At 34.3% G+C, this 7,745-nt stretch overlaps 1 pseudogene; it reads right to left on the reverse strand.

Annotated features, from left to right (window-relative positions):
* Positions 1-4,229: 4,229 nt before the first annotated feature.
* Positions 4,230-5,169, reverse strand: LOC109376033 (uncharacterized protein C1orf146 homolog; annotated as a pseudogene).
* Positions 5,170-7,745: the final 2,576 nt, after the last annotated feature.

The raw sequence follows: 7,745 nt of genomic DNA on the forward strand, positions 1-7,745 counted from the left end.
AAATTTATTATTATTTTTTTAATTAATGTTTATTGGGGTGATAATTGTTAGCAAAGTTACATAGATTTCAGGTGTCCAATTCTGTAATACATCATCTATATATCACATTGTGTGTTCATCCCCCAGAGTCAGTTCTGTTTCCATCACCATATATTTGATCCCCTTTACCCTCATCTACCACATCCCTTTCCCCTTGTTTGTGGTGTTCTCATTGGGTGTTTCTCTAGCTGGAGAAGGAATAGTCATGGTTGGAATCAGGAACCGCTAGCATCACTGTTTTCTTTAATCAGTTGGCTCTGCCTGAATTTCTTTTTAGATGTCTTGTAAACTTATCCCCACATTTCATCTTCTTTATCTGTGTGTGTCTATTTATTTTCCTAGTGTAAACTGCAAAGATGTTTATCTGATAACGTATCTTAGATTGGATGATGTAGTCTCAGATTATAATCTTTATTGCTTTTGATGCCAAATAAATTCAAGCTGGATGGTCAGTTTTTTTGAAATGCACAATCAGGTGTTGCTAAACACAACTAAGGGGATCTTCTGGCTCTTCCCCTATCTGCAAAAAGGAAATTTCCGGGGCGGGTGAGGTGGACTTAGAATTTTTCTATTTCTCTTTATACATAGACCAATGCATTTAATTTTAGTCAGAAATAAAATATGGGAAACATCAAGTGAAGAAAATCCCTTAATATCACCTACATTGTGATCATTATTTTAAAAAGTATTTGTAAAAGTAAGGAGATAATTGTGATTATGAGCAACTGACCCGTTGGTTCTACCTCTGACTCATAGCACTATTCCTACACAGGTGTTTCTTTGAGTGAGGAAAAGATTCAAAAGACACTTTCTTGAGGTAATTCACCATAAATAAGGCTTTACACATCAAAATGCATCACTTAGGCAGAGAAATCAACCTTTCAGAGAAAAGCAAATTTTTTATTTAAATGTCCACCCTACCATATAAGTAGATTGTAATGACAGGGACATCTTGGATAGGGAATATCTTTAACTTAGACCAAGAAGTGCATTTTTAAAACTATGAAAATACAATATGAACTCTTTTCTTCTAAGAGCCTGGCTGGGCAATAATCCAACTGGAAACTGTCAACAAATGTTGCTCCATAACATTCTACATAACTCAGTTGCCATGGCAACTGTATCCCTATTGACAAGAAAGAAAGAGAAACCTATTGTCAGTTAACAGTCTTACTTCAAAAAGCCTAATTCCTATGTACAGAGTTATCATCCTTACTGAAAGAAGTAAGGTACTCAAAACTAAAGGTAGCTTTAATTAAATATTCCAATAGAATATTTTTGCATATATAAAAATGTTATTTTTGCATATATGAAAAAAATAATAGCAACAAAAATGTTGGGCTATAAAATTTTTAGACTATTTATTTTCAAAAATCAGCACAAACCCGGGCCGGCCAAGTGGCGCAATGGTTAAGAACTGGCTTGGGATGCCAGAGGGCCCTGGTTCGGATCCCACATATGAGGGCCAGTGACACTGCCCTCTACAGCTAAGATGCTGAACAACAGCTCAACCTGGGGCTGGGCTGCCCTGAGTCACCGGCGACCGGCGATGGCGTAGGCTACAGCCCCTGTGGCAGTGGGTTGCCATGGGCTACCGTGTGTAGCCAGCAGCCAGTGTGAGCGGCCAGCAGCTGCAGTGAGCAGCAGTCCAGAAGCTGGCGACTGATCTGCCTCGCCCGGGAAGAGTGCAATGATGGTGCCAACTTGGGCCAGTGAAGCAACGTCCTCCACAACTAGACTGAAGAACAAAACGACAGCAACTTATCTGTTCCCCTTCCCCCAATTCCCCAGCGCTGTTCCCATCCCCCCAATTCCCCAATAAAAATCTTTAAAAAAAAATCAGCACAAACCCAAAAAATGTCCATTTACAATAAAAATCACATTGCAATTCACGTATTTGTTATTAGAGGGTATTCACATGAAATTTATAATGTACATACAATGTTTATTATAAGATACTAGGTAGGCTCCATGGTCCAAAACAATATCCTTATTATGCAAAACGATTCTGCATTATTACGAGTTAAATGCATAAAGAGCTAACCACTGAAAAGTGAACAATATAAAAATGTAAGTGACATAATAAAGTCATACATAGCATTACAGAAACAGAAATAAAACTATTAATTAGGTGATCTTTTCTCTAGGTTTCTATTGAATTTTGTCTTTTCCTCCAGTAGTGCAGTTACCACATCGTATTACAGTGCCTAATGTATAGTGTTAGGCTAATAAATGTGTGTTGCTTGTTAACCATTTCATTAATCTATATATCTGTTTATCCATTAGACTATAATCAAATTATATTTTAGATATACATAGCTAGAGCCTTGCATTATGTCTAATACATCATAGACCTTCAAAGAAAAAATTTAAATGTGTCAATGACTTTGAAGATTAGATTATTATCTGGGTCTTGAAGAATCAATACTTTTTTCGTTTGTGTAAGTAGGATATATATAGATTTCTCAAAAATTTCTATCTCAATTACTCTGAATTTTCAAATAAAGATGAAATGTGTAAATCTGTAAGTTGTTTTTCAATTTGACTACTTTTTAAATTTTTTTCAGCCTATTGGGATATCCAGTGAGTAGTAAAAATGTTCCCTTTAATAAAAAGTCTAGAAGGTTTATCATCAGCAAATTATACACAATATACATATGGTGTAGCTAATAGCAAAGCATGCTTGTGTTTTCATATGGGGAAACATAAGAATAACAAGGGTTTTACTAATTAATGTCAAAATGAGGAATGAAACTCAAGTATTTTTATTCCAACTCCTATTCATAATTAAAGTATGTTTGTCACTTAAAATCCAAATTTTGTTAGCAATGCCTTCTCCCTCTTTGAGCCTTAGTTTCTTCTTTTGCAAAATGGGGGTTTTTAAGGAGTGATCATTAGTGTTCTGGAGAATTCTAGAAGACTATGATTTAGCTTCAATTTAAACTTAAGAATTGTACAGGAATTAAAAAAAACTAACATTTGTTTATATGTTGTCATCAAAGCTTAGTATTTAATACATCATTTTCTTTAAAGAATAGTAACTGGATTAAAGTGAGGTTAGTTTTTTTTTATTATATTAGTTTCAGGTGTACAAAACAACACAATGATTAGACATTTACACCCTTCACAAAGTGATAACCCTCCCAAGTCTACTACCCCTTTGTTGCTGTATATAGCTGTTACAATACCATTGACTATATTCCCTATTCTGTACTTTATATCCCCTGACTACATATACAGAGGGTGCCAAAAATGTATACACATTTTAAGAAAGGTAAAACTGTATTCATTATAATACTCAATATATAACAATAACAAAAGATGAATACAAGCCATGTTTGACTTCTGCAATTACAAGACGTGTTCAAAGTGGTTACCATCAGCATCCAGACACTTCTTATTATGGAGAACTACTGCTTGAGCACAGAAAACATCTCTTAAAATGTGTATATATTTTTTGGCACCCCCAGTATGTAGTTGACTTTCAATATTATTCTACCTCAGCTTCAGGTGTACAACGCAGTGGTTAGGTATGTACACAATATATGAAGTGATCTCCCTGATAAGTCCAGTACCCATCTGGCACCCTACATAATCTTTATAACATTATTAGTTATATTCCCCATACTGCATTCCACATCCCCATGACTATTTTGTGACTACCAATTTGTACTTTCTAATCCCTTCACCTTCTCACCCCATCCTGCAACCCCACTCCCATCTAGCAACCATCAGTTTTTTCTCTGTATCTCTGAGTCTATTTCTGTTTTGTTTCCTCATTTATTCTGTTCTTTAAATTCCACATACATAATATAGTTATACATATATAGTTATATATATATATATATATATATATAAAATTATAGTCGACATTCAATATTGTTCTACTCTAGCTTCCGGTGTACAGCAAAGTCATCAGGCATCTACACAGTCTATGAAGTGCCTCCCTAATAAGGCAAGTGCCCATCTGCTACCCTACAAAACCTTTACAATGTTATTGATTATATTCCCCAAACTGTCTTTCATATCCCCATGGCAATATTGTTGCTACCAATTTGTACTTTATAATCCCTTTACCTTCTCCCCCATCCAAACCCCCTCCCATCTAGCAACCATCAGGGTTTTTTTGTTTTTTTTAATCAGTTTTAATAGTATATATTTTATTATTTTAAATTTTAAAAGTCCTTAAATATATATTTGAACACTATAATTCAATGTAATTATTTTAATATTATTCCAAAAGAACATTTATAATTCACACTCTAATTTGGGTTAAATGAATCACTACTCAGTTTTATATTTTGAAGTGTTTTCCAAACAGGGCTTTGCTCAATGATGTAGGCTTTAGTTGTTATCATTCTGGAGCAGATGCTATCTGTGTGTGTTTGGCAGTGATCTTAGCTATGGTGCACATAAGATTAATAGTGTTTACTGTGTTGTGTACTGGAAGTGTCTGTAAATTACTACCCAGGAATCTCTACTGAATCCTGACATGTTTGCATTCCTCGGGCCCATGGAGGGCAGCAGACAGAACCAAGAAACAATTTTGGTGAATGTTAATAAACTTCTCAATTGTGGCTAGAAATATTTCTTCAGTTGACATAAAGCATTCTTGAGCATCCATCAGTAAAAATGCAACTCACCAGTAAGCAGATATCTAGGATCTCCGCAACAGTATCTGGCTTATAAGAATGGTCCATAAGGGAAACTTGATCTAATTAGCTCGGTAAGAGAAAATATAATTGTTACATTTTCCACTGAATCTGAATATTGAACCTTGTGGCTTCGATTTTCCAAGGCAGTTGCAACTTCACTACGCTTAAGAGATGAGCTAATAATAATGGTGGTCGTCCATTTTATATTTTCTTTTCCAGGACTTTCAGCCATCTGTGTGTCTTTGGATCAACTCAGCTTCTAATGCTGCCACACTTGGGGTGGCGGTAGCCGTGGCCGCTGCGATGACCAAAATAAAGGGAGATTCAGTTGGGCAGGAGGCTCAGGCAGAGGCATACCTCGGGTAGCATACTTACCACGAGTTCCTGATGAACCTGAACCCCATCGCGCAGCCCCTGGCTTCTAGCTGCCTCACACAGACGCTCTGGTGCCAGCTTTGTTGATTCCAAGCTTCCATCCATCAGTTTTTTTCTCTATATCTCTGAAACTATTTCTATTTAGTTTGCTCATTTATTCTTTCGATTCCAAATATAAGTAAAATCATATATTATTTGTCTTTCTCTGTCAGACTTATTTCACTTAGCATAATATTCTCTAGGTCCATCCATGTCCTTGCAAATGGTAAGATTTCATTCTTTTTTACAACAAAGTAATACTCCATTGTATTAACAATGTGATATCTATGAATAAAGGTTTTACTAAATGAAAGCATAAACTAGTTTTTTAGCGGACTAAGACTGTTTAGCCTATTTAGAATTTCCTTCTTTAAAACACATGTGCACCCCATTACACTCACACACATATGTGTGTTTCTTTGATTGGTAAGCTTTTTTCCATTTTTCAAGTTCCAACTCAGATTTTACCTTCCCTCTGTATAGTAGCCATGCCAAATAGGACTTTATATGACAAAAGAAATGTTTTATGTCCACTGTAAAATACAGTAACCACTAGTCACATGTGGCTATTCAGTACAAGAAATGAAGTTAGTGCAACTGAGGAATTGAATTTTAAATGTTTTATTTTTTTAATACAAATAACCACATGTGGCAAATGTTGGACAGCTCAATTTTAGATTATTCAAAACTAGAAATGTTTCAATGAACTTAACATTTCTATTTACAATGAAATGTTAATTACACTTTGTTCTTAGCTATTCATTGCATTGGTCAGTAAGGTGTACACCTAGTGTGAATTACTTCCTACACTAGAAAATAGTCAAGTTGTATTATCTTAAAATAATTTAGAATTTGCAACTTTTATTATATTGTAATTGTTTTCTCCTAATTCAATAAAGTAATACTTGTTTACCTCAATACTTTACTTGACAGTTTTAAATATGTTAGTATATTCTGAATTTCATATGATATTCACAACAGTTTAGGAATATGGGCAAGTAAAATATTTTCTACTGATGAAAAAATTGAGGATCAGGAAGAATTGTGCAGTTCAATAGGATTTGAATTTGCAGAGCCAGAATCACAATTTAGGGACTCTAATTTTTAAAACACAGTATTTTCCTATTGCAATCTGTGTGTACAATACTGAATGTGTTGGTAAAACTCCACTTAAAATTAGCGAAGATTTTTTTTCAATTAAATTCCCATCAAAGACATTTAGATGTCAGGTGGCTGCTTGCCACACTAATCAGTAATTGAAAAAATGAGCTCCTTAAAAAGAGGAAAGACAGAGAGATTTCACTCCAATAAACTTAAAACAAAATCATACTTGAAAGCTTTGTAGTTTTACTAACCATTGTCACTCCAATAAATTTAATTAAAAACTGTTTTTTGCCCCCCCAGGGGGAAAATCATTTTAGCAGATATTATTTCCTGGGTTATGAATTAGGTTGTTTAGACAGAGCAAAATAATACAGTAAGATCTCTGTGTTATTTGATTTAGGCAATACTGCATTTGTCAAATATATTTTCAGATAAGCTGTAAGAATTCTACAGGAAGTACTTATTTTCCAGTTGATATTTTACAAGCTTCTAGACAGAATTTAAGTCCAAGTAGTTTTGCCTGCTATGTTCATTTGCTAGGTGGAGGGTTGTGGAATGTGGAAAGTAGAAATGTAATATTGCATTGAGTGGGTCAGAAATATGTGTTTGATTTTTTTGAATTCCATGTGAATGACATGCTACAGAAATCTAATTTTCTTTTATCCATACAAATGCCACTTCCACAGACAGTTACAAAGCTTTGCATTATTATTTACCTATAGAATGTTTTCCAAGGAACTGCTTCCCCAAGATGTGGTGCCTTTGCCTCCAATAGACCAAAGTGACAAATGTGTGTTTTGCACACCTTCTGCTCCTGGAAGGTTTTTTAAAGGTGATGTTAGTTCCTAACTTTTAATGTGGGAATAGCATATGAAAGGAATGGGCATTTCAGAAAAGTACAGTTTTCTAGAGTTATTAACAAAATTGTGATAAGACAAGTAAACAAATTTCTAGAAAACTGTGGAGGCACAATTTCCAAAGTAGTTTAATTGATTAGAATCCTAAAGTACATTTTTAAAAGTACATTCATTGAATAAATATTTGCTAAAATGATTGAATTAGATATGATTACAAACAAGGTTTGGAAAGTAATCCTAGCTTAAGTTGCGGGCATCAATTTTATAATTATCTTTTCCCCACTTTTGGCTGAAATTATTTAAAACTGCCACAAATGTATTGTCTGCATGTTCAATGTCCTTCTGGACTGACACAAAATTCATAAGACATATGTGCTTCGATGTTCATTGCAGCTTTATTTATGGTGGCCAAGACACGTAAACAACCGAAGTGACCTTCAATAGATGATCAGATAAAAATGATGTGGTATATATACACAATTGAATAGTATTTTGCCACAAGAAAAGATGAAATAGTGCCATTTGTGACAACATGGATAGATCTTGAGATTATTATACTAAGTAAAATAAGTCAGACAGAAAAAGTCGAGAACTGTATGATTTCACTGATATGTGGGATATAAAACTTAAAGCAACAAAGGAAACAGAAAAACAAATAAAGAAATAAAAACTCATA

Source organism: Hipposideros armiger, unplaced genomic scaffold (assembly GCF_001890085.2).
Source record: "Hipposideros armiger isolate ML-2016 unplaced genomic scaffold, ASM189008v1 scaffold_1034, whole genome shotgun sequence".
NCBI lineage: Eukaryota > Metazoa > Chordata > Mammalia > Chiroptera > Hipposideridae > Hipposideros > Hipposideros armiger.